This window comes from Sciurus carolinensis, chromosome 5 (genome assembly GCF_902686445.1).
Source record: "Sciurus carolinensis chromosome 5, mSciCar1.2, whole genome shotgun sequence".
Classification (NCBI taxonomy): Eukaryota; Metazoa; Chordata; class Mammalia; order Rodentia; family Sciuridae; genus Sciurus; species Sciurus carolinensis.
Genome location: NC_062217.1, coordinates 118242077 through 118269302, shown reverse-complemented (window position 1 = coordinate 118269302; position 27226 = coordinate 118242077). Strand labels below are relative to the sequence as shown.

General features: G+C 33.2%; 1 protein-coding gene and 1 non-coding gene across 5 annotated transcripts in view; both read left to right on the top strand.

The window, feature by feature from the left end:
• The window catches only part of Ctnna3 (catenin alpha 3), a 1721400-nt gene that overhangs the window by 1334614 nt on the left and 359560 nt on the right, over positions 1 to 27226 (top strand). The gene's annotated exons all lie outside the window — the stretch shown is intronic.
• Positions 20601 to 20673, top strand: Trnav-cac (transfer RNA valine (anticodon CAC)). The gene has a single exon. It is a non-coding gene; the product is annotated as a tRNA-Val (tRNA).

Below are 27226 nucleotides of genomic sequence, written 5' to 3'. Positions count from 1 at the left end.
CTAATTTTTATACCCAAATTTGATTTTCATCTCTTTAATTAATCATGATCCAACATAATTGAAAACCATTAGTCATTTGAGTAGAGTGTGGAGTTGGGCCACCATGTAAAATGACTCCAAGCACCACTATTCATAATCTGTTCTTTAAGAATAAGGCCCCCTTGAAGCTGTACACAGCAGAGCCTGGTTTGCTATGATGGGCCTTAGTCTGCAAGGCAAAGTCATTACATATGGAGAAAGAGTTATTTAATTGAATTATCAGTGTCATAGCAGTAAATATTATAAACATTTTTAAATGCCAAAAGGAGGATCTTGATACTAGCATATTTCTTTGCACAAAAGAAAAATTTGTGACTTTAAGAATATGATTCTGCTCTTCTTTATCCACATTTGACAATATTTTCCCTTTTCTATGATGTTACAAGAAATATCTTTAAATTGTAAAGTCAAAAGTATTTTTACAGATATATTAGGAAAGATGGAATAGTATATATAAAAGGAAACTGATTTTTGATGTCAGAAATTAAATATGTGGGCTAGGAGAAGAAAGATGGAATGAAGATCAGCACCAATGTCTTAGTGATATGTAGAGAGCCAACCTTACTCTTCAGGGCAACTAGAAGGGGTTTTTCTGGCAGAAAACTTCTGTGAGCCATGATGGAATTTTACCATAACATCACTGCACCTTGATGGTAGAACTATTTTTCCTAGTTCTACCTAAGTGTAGCTAAAATCTGTATGCCAAGCATATAGATTTGTGGATTGTATACATCAGAACCACCTAATCATATGAATAGGAATGGAGTCTGCTACATGCATTGTAATGAGTGCCAAAGAGTATTCACATGTGATACAAAAACTTGATAATGATCCAAACAGGGTGAGATTACTTCTATCTAAGCAAGAAAACATACTTGGAGAAGGTGGTATTCTATTGGAGAATGGAAAAACCTGTTACCACCCGAAGGCTTGATGCACTCTCTGCACAACAGGAACCAATTACTCAGTAGGCAAGGTTGTGGTAGAGAAAAATTGTATTATGATAAGCTAGCTAGTAGGAAAATGGCAGGGATTCTCATTCTAGAGGAAGCTGATTTAGGAGTCATTTATATAGGAGATAGGTAATCCACAGCTTTGTTGGTGTCTTCTCACAGATGGAGATTTGTGGCCAAATGATGCATATTTATCTTAATTGCGTAGTCCTGAGGTGTTTTCCAGTTCTCCAAACCTCAAGAACAAAGATAATTATATTATTGGCTCTTTTTGTCACTGATTAGTTTGCCCATGTGCAAACTAAACTAGACTAGAGGGGACAGCTGCCCTGAGACCCTCTAACTGATCACCAAACTCATGGTAATAAGAAAAGACATGCCTCAATTATTGTGAAGGAAAAGGGTCATGTGAAGTTAAATAGGGATTAAGGCAGAATTATTGGTCTCAGTGCTTAGCTTCAGAATTAGAAACATGGAAATAAAATTTTATGTGGAAGGTGTTGGGCAGGGGCTCAGACCTAGGAGACAGATTTGGGATTCCAGCAGATAGAAGACACAAGACACAGTTAAGATAATAGACATATTTTGTTCAGATGTGGCAATAGCCGCCAGCCTCTAGCTTCAGCTTCAGCCCTCAGACATTTTTATTCAGCCCTAGTCAGTTCCATTTAGTCCAGTCAATTCCATTTCACTCTAGCCCCCCAAGTTATTTCCATAGGCCTTTTTTTATATATAGGACAGACAAAAAAGGCACACCACTAACAGGTTACATGACCTTGAGTATATATAGTGTAGAGTATATATAGTGAATCAGGGTATTTCTGACCTTGACTACACAGGGACCTTAACATAACCAGTTCATGGCCTTGGTTACACACTATAAACTTAAGATGGCCTGCCAGAATACCCAGCAAGAGTGCCTCACTAAAGTCAGTTTGGGTCTGCCCCAGTAGAAGGTATGGAATAAGTAATGGCATGGATGAAGAAAAAGCACGTGGCATTCAGATAGCAGAAAGGGAGCTCAAAGCGCACATAAATCTTGGAGGAATGAGGTTGAAATGAAAGAATATTGTAATAATTGTTTTCTGTTGACGACAATGGTGGACTGGTCTCCACCCCACATAAATGAAAATATTGTTATTGACCTCTAGCAATATAAAGTGTGTATTATATTTAGGAGAAAATCTCACTCATTAAAATAAACAGAACACATAAACCACCCAACAACTACACCTGCAAATGACTTTGCTCAGCTCATTCCACTAACTATTCATAGGCAATGTAGTTGATCCAAGGACAAAAGACTAGATAAATCCGCGATATCCTATTGACTCAGTTGCAAAAGGAGTTTCATGGGTACAAGAAATAAGGAAGGGTTTGAGGAAGGGCTTGCCTGCAGGTGAGTTTAAAACTTTCCAAGGGATGTTACCATTTGCTTTCCACCTCTTTTCCATTTCTCTTAGACCGTGGTCCATGTACTTGCTGACATGTACTTATTCAATGAATATAAAACTTTATGAAATATAAGAATCTATTAGTGAAATTGATTTAATACCACTCATTGCATTATTTGATTAAATTTTTGAGGAGCTTTTGGAGATCACTTTCATAACCTTGATAGAAAATTCAAATATCCTTTACTACCAAATACCTTACCAATAAATCACTATGCATTCCTTAACTTCATGTCATTGACATTAAGTCACGTGAATTTGACAAATTAAAAATGAATTTAACAATGCTTACAAGTATTTTTACAAAAACTGTATGCTGAATAACCCCAGATAAATCGGGGATTAAATAGAAATGGCAAAACTTGACTAAGCATAGATTTAGTTTGAGGGAAAAGAATAAGTTATTCAGAAGCATGTGTTGGACATCAGATATTGAACTGTTAAGTACTTTTAGAAACATCATCTTTTCTCTTTATTTTAATGTATCTAATACAGCTTTTTCATAGATGAAATTTGGTGTTCAAATTTTTTTTGTCAATCTAGGTATTAGTATTGATAAATTTTACTTTAACATGAATATGATATCTGAAAAAATATTTTGAGTGTAGTGCAACACTGAACTAATCTGTTTTGGAGGCAATATGCATTTTACAAATTTTTATAACTACTTTTAAGATCATTTTAAAGATCATTAGTTTTTCTGCTACTAAATTATGTTTAAGTGAAAGGTTTATCTAATTAGCTTTATTCTATAGTCACAGGTTCATGAGAAAATTTTCCAGGTTTTAGAAATCCATATAACAAGGTAAATTTGTATTAGTTCTTTTAAAAATACTTTCTGTTGACTGGATAATTGAAACCTGAACTGCGTATTTGAAGTTAAGTTGTGATGTTAAGATGAAAGGAATAAAAGGGTGACTGACTTTAAAAATCTTTTCAAAGAATGGCTTAATAATATCATTTATTTGCCTTCATGATTTAGATACCTATCATGAAGGGAGCATAGGCATCAGCTTTTCAAGAATATTTACAAGAATAAACTTGTAATCTTTGTTTTGAGGACAAACTATTATGGAATGAATTCTCTGTAGGTCAGAATCTAAGTTAATGGGAAATTCTTAACATATTGCTTTTATCAGCCTTATTCTTCTCTATAGCATCTAAACTGAGAAATAAACAAGTTAATAATAAGCTTTGTGGTATAAATATGAAATACTGTAAATAATTTGCAAGTATATATAAGCATGAATTGAATTATAATCAGCATTCAGACCACAGTACTCAAGTTCACACACATGGGAAAAGTAAGAAGCAACCCACTTAGCTCTGGGATGGTTCAGACACAAAGTCTTCGATATTTATAACTAAATCCTTTGAACTACCCTTTCAACTACCCTTTAAACCTTTGAAACATCCTTTATTCATAAAATGGGGTAAGACCTGCCTTGCGTGGTTGTTACAGAAATTAGAGATAGGATACAAAAACCCTATACAATTCTGGACAATGTGTTATGCCTATAAGAATAATAGCTCGCTAGTTATTATTAACAATGAGGCAGAACTAGAATAGAAGGTACATTCTTCAAATTATCAGCAGAGGTTGTGATGTTAGAATTGGAATTCCTATAACCTTAGTAAGCCAGTATTTAAAATACTTGTATGTAAGGAGGGAAATTACTTATATCTAAAGAAGAAAAAATTGGAGCAATAAACCATCTTCAGCAAAAATTATCAGTACATCATTATAGTGTACTATCACCTTGAAAAAATATGCCTTTCCCTCAATTCTTTCCATATCCTCTTGGAGGTGAAAGTATAGTCCATGAAAAATTGAAGCACACCCCCATACACCCATATACCCACATTATTCATCATAAAAGTCTTCCTAAGGACTGTCACCATTTTCCCCACTTAAAGGTACCTTTTGTATATAAAAATTAATTATTATGGACATTTTACTCCCTGTGAGGACACTGGACCCTAATTATTCTACTCAACCACTAATATCTCAAGTTTTATGAGATAGTGACACTCAAAGAGATGAAAAACTTATACAAGATCCTACATTCTAATTAAAGGAAACAGAGATCTTATTCAAAGTTAGCATTTTCTGTGCTATTATTCAAGAACTCCCCTTTGAGGATAAAGAAGGAGAAAACAGTATTAGATAATGAAAATAAGGAAGTGGTGGTCAGTGAGAGGTAATCTCACAGATTTTTCCCACTCACGATATTTTAAATTTTTTAAATTTTATTCCCTAGAATTAGATTTTGCATAAAAATTTAATTTCTTTCCTTTCTGAAACAAGAGTCAGGAATACTGGGCCCTATTCCACCATTGCATCATCACCCATGAGTTACATAGAGCTGGAATGGTTCTGCCACATTTATGTAGGACATATACTCTCCTGTGCTCATTGCTGTCCCTGGGCCAACTTCAATCACGCTATCTGTGTGACCCCAGGGAGAGAGCATATGAGCCATGATTAAGCAGAGGTCCCCCCAGAGGATATTTCCTGTGAGTGGTGGAAGTCAAATAGCCTGCAGAGACTGGTACCCCCATGCATGTGTGTGTGTGTGTGTGTGTGTGTGTGTGTGTGTGTGTTTGTGTGTTTACTTTTGCTTCAACTACCCTTTAAAACTGACATTTCTGGAAAAGGGAGGATGAAAGAGTTTGTGTGAGTCTCATAAGAATTAAAGACAAGAAATCTGAGAATTTCTTGTTTTACCAAATCACATATTTTACACAAAGGAAATATTTGATTATTCATTATTTCTCTGATGTGTATTTGCTTTCTTGTCATGCCTAGATAATAGAAGAAATTAATATGTAATGGCTCAGATGTATGCCAAGCCCTGAATCAGGCTTTTGTTTTATGTGTACATCCACTCAGCTATATATTTAATGTCTTTACATCAATATTATGGCATTTACTGTAGATATAAAATCTAAACTATAAGTAAATCATTGCTCATGGAAAGTATTTTAGCGGCATCAGGTACAGTGTTTGAAGAAGGCCTCTCAGAGTTAATGGCATTTGAACTGAGAGTTAAGATTAGAAGGAGCCATATACCAAATAAGAGAAGAAAACTGGGCAGCAATAGGAACAATTAATTCAAAGGTCCTGAGGTCAGTCAGAGGGTGTTTCTCCCAAGTTTAGAACCTAAAAACAAGTTTAATGTGATATATATGATAAAAGGAGAAGGACGTTGACCATGAGGTTAGGCCGTGGTGAAGAGTTTGGTAAATTCCTTGGAGATGATAATTTAATTCTAAGAAAACATTAAATTGAAAATCAAGAGACCCATCACTTACTAGTTATTCAGTCTTGACCTGAGTTTAACTTTCTATAAGCTTTAGAGATGATGATACCAACATCATAGAATATTTTGTCAGAATTAAATGGAATATGCTATGCAGGATTCAATGATAAATGACAGATTTATCATTTTGAATAGGTTGGGGGAATAAATTCTTTCTTTTCTCAATCTAGATTCTCTTCTCCTTCCTTCATCTGATAATGGTAAAATTATAATTTGCATGGTTTCATTTTAAAGTCCATCATAGTCATGACTAATCTTTAAGAATTTTAGGAAGTAGTATAGCTGAGCTCCTCCCTCCTGCCACCTGTAACATCAGTTCTTATCTATTTCTTCCCACATCTTGAAATTATTGATGATTTAAAGGATCCATAATCCACAGATTCAGAGTTTCTGAAATTTTAACCCTCTGATTACATGACAGTCTTCATATTTGCCCCCTTTTCCCTTATATTTAAACACACCACAGAAACATACACACACACACACAAACACACACACACACACACCCTTAGATTGGGATGGGAATCATGAAGTATCAAAATGCTGCTCAAAAACTTCTAAGAAAGATAGTTGAAGGTAGGGTAGGCATATACTTGGCAGTAACTCCAGACCCATGTTAGTAGTTACCCAACCATATGTTGAAATGTGGGGATTTTTAGGATTGAGAGATTTTGCCTTTATTTACTGTGACTGGGCCATAGGAAAGGAGACCAGCCATTCAAACAATGAATCAAGAGTGTATCATGAATAGTAAGTACTTTATAGATACTAGAGAGCTATGAAATAAGAGAAAAACATTTGAATTAATTAGATGAAAATACTTATAATATAACCATTATTAAAATGTTCTGTATAGGGCTAATTATCATACACATTTATAAGCTCATAGGCATCCCCTTAAGAGTGATATGTAGCAGCTTTATATAATTTTAAAATTTCACATATTTATGGCATGAGACTATATTCAGCTATGCTTTAACTTCCATTGTTTAAATAGCAAGTCATTTACCAAAAATTAAAATTTTTTAGGTAGAATATGACTAAAAAACTCTTCTCATACATCTAAATAAGGTTCAAAGAATGGAAACAGGTTAAAAGGATCCTAAAATACAATATGGTAAAAACTATTTGGGAACAAAGTGAATGAACTATTTCTCTTGTTGCTTCTCCAATTCCAAGTTGTATGCACATATGGCCCCTGTGTAGAAATTTCCATTATTCTCAGTCTTCCTGAATCTCTTACTGAAACTTTGGGCATAACTGTATGCCTAACCCATAACTATGTAGCATTATTGTAGATTGAATACACATTAAACACATGGTGGGGTTCTGTTAGAACGTGCCAGTCAAGGCTCTGTCCCTCTATTGAGGAAAATAAACCACTATGTTACTGTTAAGGTCTTATTCTTGTGCCTTTTGAGATCACTGCCATGTGCTATATTTGAGGGTGGTTTAACCTACAAACCTGAAAGCTGTAAATGGTTCCATTCTGAGCCCTGCTCTGATGGTTATCTCATGAAGATGTGGAATTCAGCAACAAAGATTTTAGAAGCTCAGTTATTTAGTTTTGCCTTACACCTGAATGTCATTCTTTTTTCATGTCAATTTTAGGTGATGCAAATTGCCATATAGGGGAAATACTTATAACCTAAAATGGCAATATGAGCAACAACTCTTTGCTGTTTGTTATTATTTTAACCAAGAGTTCTAAATGTAGCTATCTGTCAATGTACTTGGGTACTAAGTTCCTAATGAGTGATGTGCTCTGTAAGATATGCAGAGATTCAGTTTTCTTTGTACATCTGTATAGAAAGTATTCTACATATGACAGACATGCAGTTACTTGATTCTAGTGATTTGGAGATGCATTGTTTCCGCACTATATTTGGATATGGAGCATCATTACATGTCAGGTAATTATCTAGGAAAAAATGAATTAATGCTACTTCCACAAGAAAAAGTCAAATTAAATCTAAATCAATATGGCCTTTATGGGGAAAACATATTTGCTTTGCATGTTATTCTCTGTAATGGTTAATTTGAATTGTCAACTTGATTGGATTAAGATATGCCTATGATTAAGAGATCTCCGGGTATGGCAATGAGGGTGTGTCTAGGAATGAATGGAACGTGGAATAGTGAACTGAGGTGGAGACCCTCCCTAAGCGTGGGAAGCACCGTCCAATAGGATGGGGGCTTTGATGGAATAAAAGTTGGAAGAACAAGGAGCAGATGCAGAGAAAAACTTGATTCTTCTTGAAGGGTTCATGATTGCTGCTTTAATTATTTGGGGATATCAGACTGTTGCTCCTTTTTTCTTCCAAAGCAGACTCTGCCAGTGATTCTCCAGAGAGTTTCCAGAAGCTTTGGTCTTGGACTAGGGTAGCACTGTTGATTCCTCTTGTTCTGGGGCTTCCACCTCTTGGACTGTGCAGCTACTGGTTCTTCCAGCTCTCCAGCCTGCAGATGGCCATTGTGGACAATATGGCATCTGGTCCTATAAGCCAATCTAATAAATCCCCTTTTTATAATCATACTTCCTGTTGATTCCGTTCCTCTAGAGAACCCTAATATACTACCTTTTAGCCATGGTAGGAGAAGCCATGATGAACACAGAATGTTTTAGAGATTGAGTTTATCATAGCACAGATTTCAGAGGAATCTATGCCACATTTTAAATAGGCACTTTATTGAATATACCCACTTACAGAGAAATTGTCACCCATTATTGCCTAAAGAATGGCAATTTATAAAAATAGTTTAGGGTATAGAGATGAATGGTCATGGGATACAGAATTTAATTTTGTATTAGAAGATCCAGGCTGTGTTTGTATCATGCTGGGCTAGTTAACCTCTTTGGGTTTCCGATTTCTTCTCTTCCTGTTGAAGGTGAATGACCCTCCATGCCTAAGTCACAGAAGTATTGTGAAGCTCAAAAGATATTGAGTAGATGAGACTTTGTAGACTAGAAAGTGTTAAACTCATGAAAGATAACACCAATTAATATCTGAAATTTGCAGGAGAAAAAAATAAAAATAATATTGTTTTAAGATAGTCTATCATTAAAATGGTAGGTTTTATTTTGTTCATAGCTTCCCACTTATATAAGTTAGAATCTATCCTTGAAGATGGAATTTTGAGTTCCAGAGAAAAGAAAGTACTATTAGTTTGGTCTGTGTGTGTGTGTGTGTGTGTGTGTACACGTGTGCGCATGTGTGCACATGCATGCATGTGTACATGTATGTTATTATATTTACATGTTAATTTATTCAAATTCAAATACTGGAATAAACTTCTGATAGAAAAATCATGAAAAATTTCAAATTATAACATAGTTTTAGGTCTCATGTTTTTAGCAAATATTCATAAATTTAGACATAGAGAGAATTAAAATTCCCTTTAAACTGCTTGCATTAGCACAGTACATTCATGCAAAATAGATCTTTTGTGTCTCTCCTTACGCAGACAAGAATGACAGTCATTTTATTATTGGCAAATATAGGTATTTTTACAGAAACTTCTTTTAATTTAGTTAAGAATATTGACCAAATAGAAAAAATATGAAGACCTAAACAGAATATTAAGCTATTTGAGCTAACTTTTATATTATTCAATATTTCCCTTGAGTGAAGTAAGTAACAGATATTAAGGAAGAGCATATGTTGACTTCAAATTAAGAAGCCAATGTCTTTTGATGAACTTCAAGCCTCCTCATTAATTTTGGTTTAGAACTTTGAAATATATAATGAAACAAGAATTTTATGTGTATATGTTTAAAATATAAGCAAATTGGTCTTTGCCAGAGCTAGTCAAAAAAAATTGTCTTCAATGACATTTTTTAAAGAAATTGTGAAAATATTTTAATACAAAATAAAAAAGTGATTTTTTTATTTTTTATTTTTTACAGACTGCATTTTGATTCATTGTACACAAATGGAGTACATCATTTCGTTTCTATGGTTGTATACAATGTAGATTCATACCATTTGTGTAATCATACATGTACAGGGTAATGATGTCTGTCTCAGTCCACGATTTTTCATGCCCCCCCATTTCCTTCTACATAATCTACAGTTCCTCCATTCTTCTCTCACTCCCCACCCCCCCACTTCCATTATATATCATCATCCACTTATCAGGGAAAACATTCGGCCTTTGGTTTTTTTGGGATTGGCTTATTTTGCTTAGCATGATATTCTCCAACTCCATCCATTTATCTGCAAATGCCATAATATTTTTCTTCTTTATGGCTGAATAATATTCCATTGTGTATATACACCACAGTTTCTTTATCCATTCCTCTGTTGAAGGGCATCTAAGTTGGTTTCACAATCTAGCTATTGTGAATTACGCTGCTATACAGACAATTAATAAATACATGAAAAAGTGTTCAACATCTCCAGTATTTAGAGAAATGCAGATTAAAACAACTCTAAGATTTCATCTTACTCCAAATAGAATGGCTATTATTAAGAACACAAGAAATAATAGATGTTGGAGTGGATGTGGGGAAAAAGGCACACTTTTACATTGCTGGTAGAGTTGCAAATTGGAGTAGCCACTCTGGAAAGCAGTGTAGAGAATCCTCAGAAAACTTGAAATGGACCTGCCTTTTGACCCAGTTATCCATCTCCTCGGTTTATACCCAAAGGACTTAAAATCAGCATACTACAGTAAGCAGCCACATCAATGTTATAGCAACACAATTCACAATAAAAAAAAGTGATATTTTAAATATACATAAGAATATACAAACATCACAAAAATATGAATGACTTCATACTCTTGGAAGTCTAATAAAGATTTGAATATTTATAATTTCATAACAAAAAACACTACCAATATTTTTGTGCGTGTATTCTTAAGTTGCTAGATTTCTTTTTTGATTATTAATGGCTAACATGATTTCCTGTTTCAGGAATAAGCATTCTTAAATCAAAATTCTTTGTAGTAAAGTCATTTGGTTTCAAAGTTATAATTGATTTAGTGAGATATACCCATTTTCAAACCTTAAACAGAAGTGAATTCTATTTTATTTAAGAGTTTTGATAATTATTGCTTTTAATTCACCAAATAGATACACAATTTAGGAAATGATTGAATTGTTGGAATAAAGAGAAAAAATTAAATAAATATAAATTATCATCAGATCAAATATATGAATTAGTTTAAAATAAAAGGAACAAAAAAGACTCACCTTCAGGGCCTGACTAGTCTCTCTGGAGCCATGTGAATATTTTCATAAAACATTATCTGATGGATGAGGCACCTTAAATTTTTATTTGCAAGAAAATGCAAGGTTACAGCAGGCTGTTTAAAGCATAAAAATCCTGCCACCTACAGTATAAACAAAGGTATGATTTAGATATTGTGCTTCAGTGAAAACATTGCTCAGATGAGACTTTGGTCCTGCAAATTAGGGCAACAGTCCAACCACCTATCCCCTCTGTTCCAGGTGAGCCTCTGGCACTAAGTGCCCAGTTCATTTAACCCAGCAGAGAGTGGCTGCTTAATGGAGCTGAGCAGCAGCCTGCATTTCTTGCCACATTTGACAAGGAAGTTCAGTTTCAGCTAGTAAACCTTATTTAGGGAACTAATGTTCTCCATTTTTGTATTTGCAAAGGATATGCTTCAGGCAATGTCACAAAATGAATTCTCAGGAAATAAACTAAAAATGAAACTCAGGTCTTAAGATCAATAAATTGCAGTCCCTTTGATTTTTATGAACTTTATAACAAGTCTCATAGTCTGCAAATGGGATTCAATAATAGGCTTCATTTATTTTCATTCTAAATGAAATTAAAGTGTGGATTTTGTCAGTTTAAGAAAAAATGGATAATGGGAAAATAAAGAATCAGAATTTAAGATATCAAGTGCCATCTCTGAATAAATAAATAAGAGCTTTTAAAAAATGATTGGAGCTGTTTGTATATTGTAAGGTGAAGCTATACTATTACATAATACATTTGTGAAATCATGACTAAAAACGTCCTTGTTCTTATTTGTGGAAACAGCCTAAGTTTTTAGGTTTTAGTATGCCTCCATTTAAAATAGTTAAACTCAGACACACAGCTATATGTAAAATTTTTCAGATAATAATGAAACTAATTTTTAGTTAAGATTTGTTTACAGTATGTGAGAGTGAATATTTCAACCTACACTCCTTCATGAGCCTGCAAAATCACTTGTAAAATATTTATTGATATGGTTACTTTGCTTATAGGAAGAAGTTCACATTCTTAAGTTACTGATCTGTCCTGTGTTAGTAATAGAACGTAGAACTGGTTTTTTTTTTTTTCATATGTAAACTGTAAATATTGAGTACCTAATCAAAGGATCATTTTGTGAGGATTATATTAATTAGTACATTAATAAATACTTACCACTGTGCCTGACACATACATTCTAGGTAACTTTTAGCTAGTCATATGTTTTTCTGGTAACTTGTGTTAGAAAATAGAGGTGAACTTTAATTAGCATTTCCTTTCAGTCCTGAGTTTTAAGCAGTTGCTTAAATCTCTTGCCTTTAGAATTTCAATTGTTCTTTTTCAGTTAAGAGCTATGCAAATCTACTTTTGTATGTAGTTTTCAGATATACAGGCGACCAATCTCTATTTTTTTAAAAAATTCTATTTAACAGTCTTTAGAGCCAAATATTGCTATCTGTCAGGCAGGGGCAGAAGAGTACACATTTTTGTGCAGAGTGTAAATATTCATCAGTCGTTATGGTGAGATGCTTTTATAGCAGCATCTTTCAGTTTTACCCTTGCATATGCCAGTGTGAAATCATGGAGTTTTGCCCTTTAAATCTTGCTTTATTATTAAGTGGAGTCAGTAGAAGGCAGTATGGCTCAGTAGAAAAACAATAGATTAGGCACAGTCATAAATACTCATTCTGGCATCATCACTGAGTCACTAAGCCTTTCTGTACTGTAGCACGAAGAGCATTATTGAGTAACACCAGTGGCTGAAACTGTCATTTGGCTTTCTATATTGGCAGCAACCAGAATATACTCTAAAGTTGATGCCAGTTAAAAAAGAAAAAGAAAAACAAAACACAGAACAGGGAGGGACCTTACTGAACATAGTTAAACTACCTCAGTTTTCAGATGAGAAGGCTGAGAGTCAGGGAAGTTCCATCATTTGCTGAAGATCAAACCATAGGAAATAAATTACAGGTGACTGATGACCAGTTTTACGGCCTGTATGCTGTGTGTGATATCACATGGAAACTGGGGAAAATTAAAATATCTGGACTCTTAATATGGTATGGCTTAAAGGCTGGCATTCTTCTAGCCCTGTAGATAGGTAACTATTTTAATAGTTATTTAGAACATGAGGACCATGTGATAATCTATAGTAGCAATAATTGACAAGTAACAAATTGACCAAATACATTTAGTTGGTTCAGGATACCAACAGGAACTAGGTGACTTTGGGTACTATTAACTCAACATTCTTGCTGAGACTTGGGAACTGTGACTCAAAACAATCAGATGTGTGGAACTGATAAATGAAGCAAAGTGGAAACAATGGGAGAGAGAATTCACCTTTACTAAGCACTTTAAGATCTGTCATTTTACCAACCACCTTACATAAATTGTCTCTTTTCCAGAGTGAGACGGTCCTCTCTGAATTTGTGGCATCAGTGTCAGAGTTGTCATTGACTGCTGCATAGCCTCAGATGAATCTTTTAACCTACCTAGACCTTGGGTTCCTTATTTGTAAAACAGGCAATACCTAAACTGACTCCTCCAGGAACAGGAAGATTTCAGTTCTGAAAGCCCATGGAAAAGTATAAGGCATCCTCTGAATTTAAAATCATATACATTTTTTTTTTCTTTCGGTTGATCCTTTGTAGTAATTATATTTTGCTTAAGGAAATTTTAACTTGCATTCACTGAATTCATGTAGAATAGTTAGAGGAATGAAACATAAGATTAAAGATTTAATAAAGATAATTAGCCAAATGTGTACTTTGCTTCACATTTTTTCCCTACCTTTCATTCTTAATTTTTTTCTGTTTCTATATGTTAGCACATTATTAGTAGTGTTGTTTTATGCAATTATTTTATAGGCTCTGCAATAGAAGTTCGAAGTTGATAATATTCATTTATACTATTAAAATTAATGAGACCACAACTAAAACAAGACCAATGATGATTTTAATACCTAGACTTAAATACTATTCATCTTTCTAAGTTGGAAATATCATTTTAATATTGTATTTCAGACAGAATTCTTGGATATAAGTAAAAGAAACTAATTTGACTATCTAAACAGGGGTTCACTATAATTTGGATTTTGAATGTTTCTCGAAGGCCCATGAATTAAAAGCTTTGTTCCCAACCCATGACACGACCAGGAGGTTTCAGAACTTTTAGGAATGTGGGGCCTGGTAGAAGTAAGTTAGACCATTGGAGGTGTGCCTTGAAGGGGACATTGGAAACCCAGCCCTTCCTTTTGGGCTTGTGGTGGCACACGTGGCACACAGGACATCATGGCAAGGCCAAGAGACCATGGGCTGAAACTTCTGAAACCATAAGCCAAAATAAATATTGCCTCTTTATAATTTGATTGTCTTAGTATGGTGTCACAATGACAAAGTTAACCTAGGCTCATATTAGAAGTGGGGTGAGGATTAGACCCTAGAGCAGGTAGGGACCATAGAATGGCAGAAAGAGAAGAGATGAGAATCACAAAAGGTCAAATGCTGATTTGTTTTGTTTTCTACTTATGAAAAATAGATAATATAGCTTAAATACAGGAGTAAATATTACATGATAAGTACTAAAAATGCAGTAATAAATTAAGTAAATACCTATATATTTACTTTTTCTGTGTGACCTCTCCTCTCTAAATCACTGTCTTGAAATACGTATTGATCCTTTTTTTGTTCTTGGAATTTTACATACTCAAAATAGCATAATGACACCATACTTTGTATGGAATATGTGTGAATGATGTGTGTGTGGACAAACTGGTGTATATTATTTTATTGTTAGATCAAAATTTATTGTCGTATCCTCTACAATTTGATTTTTCCCTTATTTTGTTTTCTAAATACAAATGCATTAGTTCATTCTATAAAACTGTTGATAAGCATATTGATTATTAGGTCACTCTTCTTTGTTTTCTTTCTTGCTGTCTTTCCCTTTTTCAATTGTGTACAAAACTGCTATGAACCTTTTCATTATCGTATACCTGTTACATACCTACTTAAAAGTGAGGGACATACCTACTTCAGAGTGAGGGACAAGGCCATAGATTCTAAGATTGTTCAGATATGAGAAGTAATATCAATTTTTTTTCCCATTTTAGACCTCACTAAGCAGTAAAGAAGGAGCTCAGATGTTTGAGAACTCTGTATAGATTTAAACTTGGAATTTTTTGCCAATCTGTTAATGTTAAATATCTAATAGTATCAATATTGTGCTTCTGATTACATTCCTTGATTCCCTGTGAGATTGAGCCTTTTTTGTTGCCATTCAGCTTTTTCAATATGTTGAGATAATTTTTGACATTAGACCATTTTTTTATTGGGTTGTTTTTATTTTTCTAGGTGCTATTGGTTGCATAGATTTTATCTTTTCCAAGCTTGGATTTGCTTTTCATTCTCTTTATGATGTCATTGATAAGACAAATTCAAGATTTGCTTTATATTTTTCTTTCTATGGAGGTCTTAAATCCTTATTTTAAATTACACTTTGAAAGTTTTTATTTTGTTTTAGCCATTTAAAAATCTTAATCCATTGGAATATTTTTTAAATTGTGAGATAAGGACTTTTAGTTATTCCCTCCATATACCTGGCAAAATACACAAGAATTTTTTGATAAAAAAGTTTTTTTTTTCCAATATCAGGGATTGAACCCATAGATGCTTAACCATTGAGCTACAGCCCTTTTATTTTTTACATTGAGAAAGAGTCTCACCAAGTTTCCCTGGTTGTCCTTGATCTTGTGATCCTCATGCCTCAGTCTCCTGAATTACTGAAACTACAGTCATGTGCCACCACAATTTTTTTTATTTTTTAATAAGAAGCTCTTACACCTACTGTGGTACATAAATTCATGATTTGTGTATAGATTTTTGTTTTGGTAAGGAAAGTTTACATGCTTTTTTTCTTTTTTTTTTCAGAATGTATTATTCTTAACCTTTGCTCTTTCAGTTTTTTGCAGTGTGTGTGTGTGTGTGTGTGTGTGTGTGTGTATGTTTCTAATCCTTATGCTCTTAATTTTATTTTTCTTCTATTAATGCAATGGCTATGGTATCCAAGTGTATGAAAAAGAGAACTAGTATTAGTGTATAGCCTTGTTTTTATCTAATTTTAAAATAATGCTTATAACATTTCACATTCATATATGATGTTTGTGTAGATTTTGTTAATGTTATGTCGGATTAATGATGTTCCCTTTCATTCCTAGTTTGGGGAAATGGTGGTATTATGAGTTTCTAGTATATCTCTGTTATCTAGTGAGAAGTTTATGTATAATTTCTTTAAACTGTTAATAGGATGAATTAGAAAATTAACAAATTGTTTAGTGATAAAACGATCTTGAATTCCTGAAATAGATCTAACTTGCATTTTATTATTCCTGTATAATTATGGATTTTGATTTGCTTAAGATATTATTAGAACCTTTGTATCTGTGTAGATGAAGGTTATTTGGCCTAGAATATTTTTCAAAAATTATTTTTAAATAATTTTGCATTCACAGAAGTTCAATTTCAGTATCAATAGTACAATTCCCATATATTCCTCCATTAGTTTCCCCTGTAGTTAACGTCTTACATTATCATGGTACATTCGTCAAAACTAATTAACATTGGTATAATGCTAGTCATTCAACTGCAGACCTCTTTCCTGAGGTTTTATCAGATTCTCTACAAATATCAATTTTTTTTTGTTCCAGAATTCAATCCAAGAACTCACATTGAGTTAAATTATCATAGCTTTATAGATTCCTCCAAAACATAACTGTTTTTCACAGTTTGTTGTTCATGTCTATTCTTTCACAAATACTGAAGCTTTATATTCAGTCTTAAAGTCAAGTAGTGTCAGTCCTCTAACTTTTTCTTCAGTATTGTGCTGACTATTCTGGGGCTTTGCATTATCATATTAGGTTTAGAAATGCTTGATGAGATTTTGATAGGGATTGTATTAAATCTGTAGGTCAAGTTAGGAGAAAATACATGAAGAACATCTTCTGTCTTCCAGTCTATGCCATGGACTATCTTTCCATTTATTTAGATCTTAGATTTTTTTTTTTTTTTTTTTTTTTACCAAACCCTGGTATTTTTTCTCTATATGCATTTTGTACCATTTTTTTTTTAGATTTATACCTAAATCTAAAGAATTTTTTATACTAATGTTAATGGTATTTACTGTGATTTTACTTATAATTTCTAATTGTTTATTGCAGGTACATAAGAAGCAAAAAGACTTGCATCTTGCAATCGTGATAACCAAAAGACTTTTGTATCTTTCAATCTTGCTATAATCACTTCTTAAAGTTATTGATAAAATGATGGTAAAGATAGCTTCACATATACTCTTAACTTAAGGGAGATTTTTCTGATAACTTTTTCTACATAAACATGTCCTATGGAAACAAAGAGGGTTTTGTTTTTTCCTCAAATGAATAGTTTTGATGTTCTTTCCTTGTTCATAATGTGAGCTAGTACTTCCAGTACACTGGTGGATAGAAGTAGTGAAAGCAGACATGCATACCTAGTGATCTCATTGAGAAGGCAACTAGTTTCCCATTTTTTAGTATATTGTTAGCTGTAGGCTTTTTATAGATGTTCTTTTATCAAGTTGAGGATGTTCCCCTCTATTTTTAGTGGACTAAGAGTTTTTATTATGAATTGGTGTGGGGTTTTGTCAAACTTTTTTTCTTGCTATATTAATATAATCATGTGATTTTTCTTCTGTAGCCCGTTGAGGTGATTGATTACATCAACTGCTTTTAAATGTTGAGCCAGCCTTGTATTCCTGGAATAAATTACTTGATTCTGGTCTATGACTTTTTTATTCTGTTGTTAGATTCATTTTGCTAATATTTTGTTAAAGATTTTTGCATCTGTGTTCATGATAAATATCAGTCTGTAGTTTTATTTTCTTTCAGTGACTTTGGTATGGGTATAATTCCGGCCTTATAATGAGTTAGAAAATTGTCTCCTTCTATCTTCTGAAAAAGATTGTAGAAATTAATGTAATTAATATCATTTAATCCTACAGCTTTGATCAAATCAATCATTAGACCATACCTTCTGGCCTGGTTCTTTCTGTTTAGAAGGTTATTAATTATTAATATGATTCCTTTAATAGACATAAGACACTTCATTTTATCTATTTCTCTGTGTGTGAGTTTTACTAGATCATGTCTTTCAAGAAATTGAAATTCATTTACATTATCAAATTTCTGGTCAAAGAATTGCTTATAATATTTCTTTAAATGTCCAGAAGATCAGTTGTGAGGACCTTTCTTTTATTGCTGATATTAGTAATTTATGTCGTCTCTCTTTTTCTTAGTTAACTTTGTTAAAATCTTCACCTCCTGGTGGTATTAGATAAACTGTAATAAATCACTAGACTACTTAGCAAATTGGAGGAGTATATTGAGGCTATGAAAGTATTCTGCTTTCTTAAATATTTTCCCATTAATTTTATTTTATTTTATTTTTTTACCTTTATTTTATTCATTTATTTATTGTGATGGTGAGAATGAAACCCAGTGCTTCACACATGCTAGGCAATCATTCTACCAATGAGTCATATCCCCAGACCCTCCCATTAATTTTAGTACTCACCAGTAAACAATCATTGATATGATATTCTAATAGTTACTTTTGTTTTTTTCCCCTCATTTCCCATCTTATTATACTATTTCTAGGTATATATAATTTTTATTTTATTTTTCTATTCTTAATTAATTTTTCAGTGTTCTTGATTCTCAAAATAACTCTGGTCACATTTACTGAACTTGTTACCTTACTCTGTCTTCTTTGTGAATTCAGTTCTCTGTTATATTTCCTATTTTGTAATTCTTTGTGTTTCATTCTGTTTAAACTCTTATAAACTCTCTTTCAGTTTACCTATCTCACCCATTTCTTTCTCAGTAAGTAGCATAACGTTATTTCATGCAATGGGTAAGATGCTTTGGAACTACAAGTTTTGTGTGGTGAGGTCTATACAGATCTGATCCAATTTCTTACCATACTTAGGGTATAGACTTTGCATTTTCTCTTTTACATATAGTCCATTGAAACTGAACTTTAGACCTTTACAGTAGGCAGCTTTCCAGGGCAAACAGCACTGGAGCAATCTCACTCTTCTGAATTTTTATTTTTTATTTTTAAAAATTTCTGACTTTTGAGTATTTAAGAAACAAACACCCATGTACCTTCATGGTGTGATAGTTTAAAAAATCTAAATTAAGTCTATTTTCTGATTCATAAAAAACAAAATTTTACCTATTTATGGGATACCCTGTGATATTTCAAGGCATGTATTTGTATTATATACTGTTTATAGCAGGTTGAACATATCTATCTCTATCATATCTAAAACTTTTACGTATTTGTGGTGAAAGCATTCAAAATAGTTTCTCCTACCTTTTTGAAATGTACTGTACACTGCCCTGTACTGTCACCGAATTGTGCTGGAACTACTTCTATCTAACTGAAGCTTAGTACCCACTGATCAACTTTCCCCCAGTCCTCTCTTCCCCATTCTCGTCAGTTTCGGGTAGTCACCACTCTACCCTCAATGTCTGTAAGATCAACTTTTGTTTTTTTATTATTATGTGTGAAATCACTCTTGTTTTTTGGTATCTGGCTTATTTCACTTAACTTGATGATCTTCTGATCCATCTTTATTGTCACAATTATTACAAGTTATTGTCAATAGGTTTGCTTTCCCTAATTTCTAAAAGAGATTTAATACTTTTTAGTGGCTAAATATAATTCCATTTTACATATTTACATTTTCTTTATCTATTCATCAGTTAATTGACAATCTTTGTCTGTTTCTTAACTATTGTGAATAGTGCTTTTATACTGATGTCATTTTCTTTGTATATCTATCTGGTAGTGGGATTGCTGCATTATATAATAGGGTTTTTTTTGTTTTGTTTTTAGAGGGACCTCCATTCTGTTTTCCATAATAGGTGTACTAATTCATATTCCCATCAACAGTGTGAAAAGAGTTCCCTTTTTCCAACATCTTTACAAATACCTGTTATCTTTTGGCACTTATAGTAGCCATTCTTACTAGAATGAGGTGATAGTATGTGTTTGTGTTACAGCACTGGGGATTGAAGCCTGGGCTTAACCCATGCTAGGCTACCTCTGAGTCCTCTCATTGTCATATATATTGTTTCCAAATATTTTCTCCTTTACTATAGGTTGTCCCTGCATTCTGTTGTTCCTTCTGCTATGCAGAAGTTTTTTTTAATTTGATGTAATCCTATTTGTTTAATTTTTGTGGGGATGGGGTACAGGGGATTGGGGGCACTTCACCACTTCACCACATCCCCAGTCATATTTTGTATTTTATTTAGGGACAGGGTCTCACTGAATTGCTTCCCACCTCACCATTGCTGAGGCTGAATTTGGACTCATGATCCTCCTGCCCCAGCTTCCCAAACTGCTGGGATTACAGGTGTGCGCCACTGTGCCTGACTTTTGCGTGTGTGTGTGTGTGTGTGTGTGTGTGCTTTTTACATCTTGTCCAAAAAAACCTTTACTCATTACAATGTCCTGCAGTTTTTCCCCTCTTCTAATAGATTCATGTTTCAAGTCTTACATAAAAGTCTTTAGTCCAGTTGGGGATATGGCTCAGTTGGTAGAGTGCTTGCCTCACATGCACAAGGCCCTGGGTTCAATCCCCAGCACCACCAAAAAAAAAAAAAAAAAAAAAAAAAAAAATTCCTAAAATACACTCTGTACAACCAGAGAAACAACAGTTGTACCCCATTTGTGTACAATGAATCAAAAAAAAAAAGTCTTAGAATAGAATTTTCCCAGCACCATATATTGAAATGACTGTCCATTCTCCCTGTGTGTTCTTAGTACCTTTGTTGAAAATAAGTTGGTTGTAGATGTGTTGGTTTACTTCTAGGCTCTCTATTCTGTCCCATTGGTCTATATGTCTGTTTTTATAACTGTACAATTCTGTCTTGATTACTATGGCTTTATAATGTATTTTGAGGTCATGGAGTATATTGCCTCCTGATTTGTTCTTTTTGTTTAAGATTGCTTTGTCTATTCAGGGTTTTGTGGCACTAAAATTTTTCATATTGATTTCTTAAATTCTATTAAGAATGTCATTGGAATATGTAGGCTGCTTTGGGTGGAATGGACATTTTTAACCATATTGATTTTTTTTCCAATCAATGAATATGGGATGTCTGTCTAAATTTTTTTGTGTGTGTGTCCCCTTGATAGTTTTAAATTGTGGAGATTTTTCACCTCTTTGATCAAATTTGTGTCTAGATACTCATTTTATTTAATTTTTTGTAGCTTTTATAAATGGGAATGCTTTGGTGATTTCTTTTTCAGTTAATTGACATTCAGCATAAAGCAATGCTAATGATTTTTTACCTCCTGGTTTTGTATACTGCAAATTTGCTGAATTGGTTTATTAGTTCTAATAAATATTTTGGTGGTGCCTTTGGGATTTTTTTATATATTAGGGTTTGCAGATCCTGAGATCTGTACATGATGACAATTTTACTTTCGTTTTCCAATGTGATTGCCCTTTTTTTCTTTCTCTTGCCTGATTGCTCTGGCTATGACTTTCAATACTATGTTGCATAAAATTGGTGTAAGTTAACTTCTTCATCTTATTCCAGACCTTAGACACCTTTCAATTTTTCCCCATTTGGTATATTAGCTTTTGGTTTATATATATGACATTAATTTGGTTGAAATATCTTCCTTCTGTATGTAATTTGTTCATTTTTTTCTTAAAGGGATGTTGTATTTTATCAAATAAGTTTTCTTTATTTATTGAGATAATCATAAGGTTTTTGACTTTCATTCTGTTGATGTGGTGTTAGGTATTTATTGATTAGCACATGTTATTAGCACATGTTATTCTTGTATCCCAGTGATGAATCCTACTTGATCTTGGTGAATAGTTGTTTTAGTTAGTCATTTCATTACTGTGACCAAAGGACCTGCCAACCTGCCAAGAACAATTTTAAAGGAGAAGTTTGTTTTGCAGCTCACAGTTTCAAAGGTCTCAGTCCATAGACAGCTGACTCCATTCCTTAGGGATTGAGGTGAGGCAGAAAATCATGGTGGAAGTGCATGGTGGACCAACTCAAGATATCACACCAGGAAGCAGAGAGAGATTTATGCTCAATAAGCACAAACAATAACCCCAAAGGCATACCTGCAGGGACTCACCTCCTCCAGTCACACCCTACTCACCTACATTTAAGTCCCAGTTAATTTCATTCAGTGGATTAATTCACTGATTAGGTTAAGAGTCTCATAACACAATCATTTCACCTCTAAATTTTCTTGCATTGTCTTACAGATGAGCTTTTGGGAAACACCTAATATTTAAACCAATAGAATAATATTTTTAATGTGTTATTGGACTGATTTATTAGTAGTTTGTTCAGAATTTGTGTATCTATGTTTATCAAAGATATAGATCTGTAGTGTTTTTGTTGTTGTGTCCTTTCCTGGTTTTGGTATTGGAGTAATATTGGCCTCAAAGAATGACTTTAGAATTCCATCCTCTTCTTTTTTCTTTTTTTGATTAAGTTAAGAATTGGTATTAGTTCTTCTTTAATTGTTTGATAGAATAAAACAGTGAAGACTTCTGGTCCTAGACTATTCTTTGCTTGGAAACTTTTCATTACTGATTTTTTAATTTCTTCATTTTCAATCTTAGTACGATGTATATGTTCACAAATTTGTCCATTTCTTCTAGGTTCTCAAATTCATTGGCATATAGTTGTTTATAATATCTCTAATGATCCTTTCTATTTCTGTGGTATCAGTTGTAATGTCTCCCTTTTATGTCTGATTTTATTCATATGAGTCATATCTTTTTCTTAGTCTGTCTAAGTTTTGTCAAGTTTATTTATCTCATGGTACATTATTTCTAAAAAGTACATTTAACCAACATTTTTAGGTTTGATATGCCATAAATGCATCTCTGAATATACAACCTGTAATGCTAGGAATATCCTATGTTCCATTTCACATTTTTGATTTATTACATCAAATTCAAAGTCCCAGGAAAGACAATCTTTTTGGATGCCTAGGTCACTGACATATTCTCTGTCTACAGCTGCTATAGAAAATGGGAAGACACAGCCCCCTTGTCTTTGAGAGTGAAAGGCAGGTATCAACTTCTAATAAACACATCCATGGAAAAGAAAGGGGATTTCCTGAAAGTAAATTCAGGGTGGGAAGGTAGGAGTCTAGATACTAAAGAGGTAAAATGTAAAAAAAAAAAAAAACCAAAAAAACAAAAACAAAAACAAAAATAGCCCCAATGTACGTACATATTTATATTACCATGTAGAGTGTACATTGTTAAGTAATAAGCCAGTCTCTTTTAACTGTTTCATTATTTTCTTCTAGTAAGTTTAACTGTCCTGAAATGTTGGTTTGAAACTGTAGTTAACTTTACTTCTAAATCCCCTGTGTTTTCTTTAATAATCCTAAATTATGGTCTGTCTTCAAAACACATGCAGACAACTGTGGGTGTCTGTCTTCTAGCCTTCCTACTCTACAAATCCCTTCTATTTTCCAAGGATAGATACTGTAAATCTTCAATAACACATTTTGGATACTGGACTCTCCCAGTGCAACTGCTACTTTACTGATTTTTGCTGTGGTTGCGCTTAACACAGATAATAAACCAGACAGGAAAAAAAATAGTCTCCTAACAGGGTTAATTAAATATGCAGTTTATCAAGTTATGAAAACTGAGACTCTCCTTGCACCGAGTGGTTGTTTATAAACTCATCCTTTATTTCTTCATTTCTTAAAGCCTATGAGCAGAAAATAATGAAATGTTGCAAGGAAAAAATTCATGTTGATACTTGGGAGATTTTTAAGAGTAACAAGTCAGATTTTAGAACAATGCCCTCAGTAAATGAATATTGATTGTCATTTCTCTTTCTGTTCCTATCTGAACTATCAGAATAGAGCTTTCTATTCTAGAAGTTAATTTTGAAAAAAAAGTGATACTTTAGAAAAATCATTTTTTACTTGGTGAAATAATTAGAAAAGAACCCAAACAATATTAGCTGCAAGTGATGTTGCTTGGATTATCCTTCACCTTTCTCATAAGTTTCTTATGAATTTCAAAAGCAAATGTCTGCTTATAAAAATATTTGTGGTCAGACACAGTCTTTCCTGCTTGTCATCTCAGACACAGGGGAGGCTGAGACAGGAGGGTCAAGAATTCGAGGCTAGCCTGGGCAACTTGCCTTGACCCTATTTCAAAATAAAAAGTAAAAAGGGCTGGGAATGTAACTCAGTGCTTGCCTGTCATGTGCCAGTCCTATGTTTAATACCTGTAACTGGGGGGAAAAAAAAGGAAATATAATAACAACTAAAGTTCAATCATGAGTTCAATTGTCATTTCTTGGAGTACTTTTGATTTTCATTTCTCTAATTGCTAGAGATGTTGAACATTTTTTCATAAATTTGTTGATCGATTACATACCTTCTTCTGTGAAGTGTCTGTTCAGTTCCTTAGCACTTTTATTGAATGGGCAACTTTTTTGGTGTTAAGTTTTTGAGTTCTTTATATATCCTAGAGATTAATGCTTTATCTGAGGTGCATGTGGTAAAGATTTTCTCCTAATCTGTAGATTCTCTCTTCACATTATTGATTGTTTTTCTGAGAAGCTTTTTAGTTTGAATCCATCCAATTTATTGATTCTTGATTTAACTTCTTATGCTTTAGGAGTCTTGTTAAGCAACTGCATTGCTAATTTTTAATTATTTTGAATTCATATATCTACTATAGCTTCCGCATTCATAAATATTTTACTTGAATTATCAGTATATATATCTGAAAAATTGCTGATATACTTGTTAGAGGGAGGAAGTAAATATCACCTCAAAAGTAGAATATGTGTATGTACTAATGTATATTATGTAAAATGATATTTCAGTTACATTTAGTATTTTTATTAAAATAATTATACCTCTTAAAAATTGTCATTTCTTAAATTCTTTTCTTTAAGGAATTGTAAGAGACATTTAGAGTGTATTATATTTCATTCTTTAATTAACATTTTGCTCATTACATTCATAGTACTCCATAATCACCCAAGACTCATAATCTATATGACTGAATCCCTGGGACCAAAACAAAACCTCCTGTGGTTTTTTTGATATAATTTCTTAATCCCAACTCAGTGATTTGATTTTTTTCTTTCTCATATTGAATCTCATCTTAAAAATAGCAAATATACAAATAATGTCATTTTGTTAAATTTTAATTCGTATTTTTAACTCTCAGGTAAGATGGCTACTCTAAATACCTTATTGGTGGATATTCTGCTACCAATGTATTATCCTGCTTTTTATTGCTTCTATTATTAACTGTTTTATTTATGGGTAAATATTCTTTTTAAAGTCCTTTAAAAAAAGTTCAAGTGTGATCTCCATTTGAAGTTGAAAGGATACTATCATTCTGGGCCAACCCTATGCTAAGTCTATTTCAGTTAATTACAAAATGCCAGATAATTGATATCACTCCTTTGCTTGCTACTAGTAATGGTTATGTTACCCATTTCTGTATGACAAAGATAAGCTCTTGAGGATTTTTTCCTTCTAGAAAAAAAGAGGGAGCTACTGGAGCTCTACTCCTGCCTTCCTCCTTCCTGTCTTTGGCCATGTGCAGACAGGAAGCCGACCTGCAGTAACTGTCTTGCAGCCATGCAGCAACAAACCTGAGAACAAAAACCAACATACTGAGGACCTCAGAAGGAGCACAGGAAGAGATCCTGGATCTTCGTTGATACTGTTGAGCTGCAAGGTCCGCAGCAATTGCCCGTTCATTATATTAGACAATTAGAATTATCTATTTCTAAAGCTAATGTTTTCTAGCAACTGAAAGCATCTGAATTTGGAGACTAAGCGTATTTCAGACTTTTTATAAATGGGGGGTAATGGACATGGGGAGAAGATAATTGCAGAAAAATGGAATCGTTTTCTAAGCAAAGGGGACAAGAGAAGGCATAATTTGAGTACAGATGTTAAGTTTACTTTTTTCTTTTGAACCAGGGATTGAACTCAGGAGCATTCAACCATTGTGCCATATTCCAAGCCCTATTTTATATTTTATTTAGAGACAGGGTCTCACTGAATGGCTTAGTACCTTGCTGCTGCTGAGACTGACTTTGAACTTGTCATTCTCATGTCTCAGCCTTCCTAGCCACTGGGATTACAGGTATGCAACACCGCACCCAGCAAATTTTCTTTCTTTTATTTTTTTCCTTAGATTTAGACGGACATAATACCTTTATTTTATTTATGTGGTGCTAAGGATAGTACCCAGTACCTCACACATGTAAGGCAAGCACTCTACCACTGAGCTACAACCCTAGACTCAAGTTTACTTTTTAATATGTAACATTCCTTCTATAAAATAAATGATTAAATGTATGCTGAACCTGATTTTCATGGTGTTTCTAAGTTTATGCTTCCATGGTTTTTACATAAATTACTTTAAATTATTATTTTGTTGTCTACTTTAAAGATGAATCTTAAAGGAATAATCCTATTTTCCTTCCTAATGTCTATACAATATTAGATTCCCTCTATCCCCTACATTTATGGCTATATTTTCCTTCCTAATATAAGTTTATACTTAAATTCACAGAATCTATCTACTTATATATTTTATTTCCTTGATGTTTCAGTTTACTGAAATGATATAATATTATCCAAGTCTTGTTCAGAACAAACAAAATCTAGAGTATCTATTTCCAAAACAAACTAGATAAGAAAAAGAAAATACAGCAATTAGCATTTTTAGCACAGATTTTTCAGTGAAGAACTAAATGCCTGATTCTTTCTTTGCTTTCTATTTAATGTGTCCCTGTTTAAAAATATTGCTCCCTAAGTAGTTCTACTTTTTTATGTATTATTTGTGTTAGCTAATCAAGAGTTCAAAACCTTGTACCTTGTGACTTTTTAAAGCTAGGAAAGAAGCCTAGTGCTTAACCAACATTTTCTAAAATGTCACAACAGTTTGTGAGGGAGAATCTGCTTGAAATCCATATAGATAATCCTCCTTTGAAATATAAGCATTAAACTATTACCTCTCTTTTCCAAAATCAACCAATAGGTGGAGATCTGTTGATTTTTTTTTTTTTTTTAATTACTCCAGCTTTAGCTTTAGCACATTACACATTTAGGGACAAAGAGAAAATATGATGGCCATCTTTAATGAAATCTTGCTGC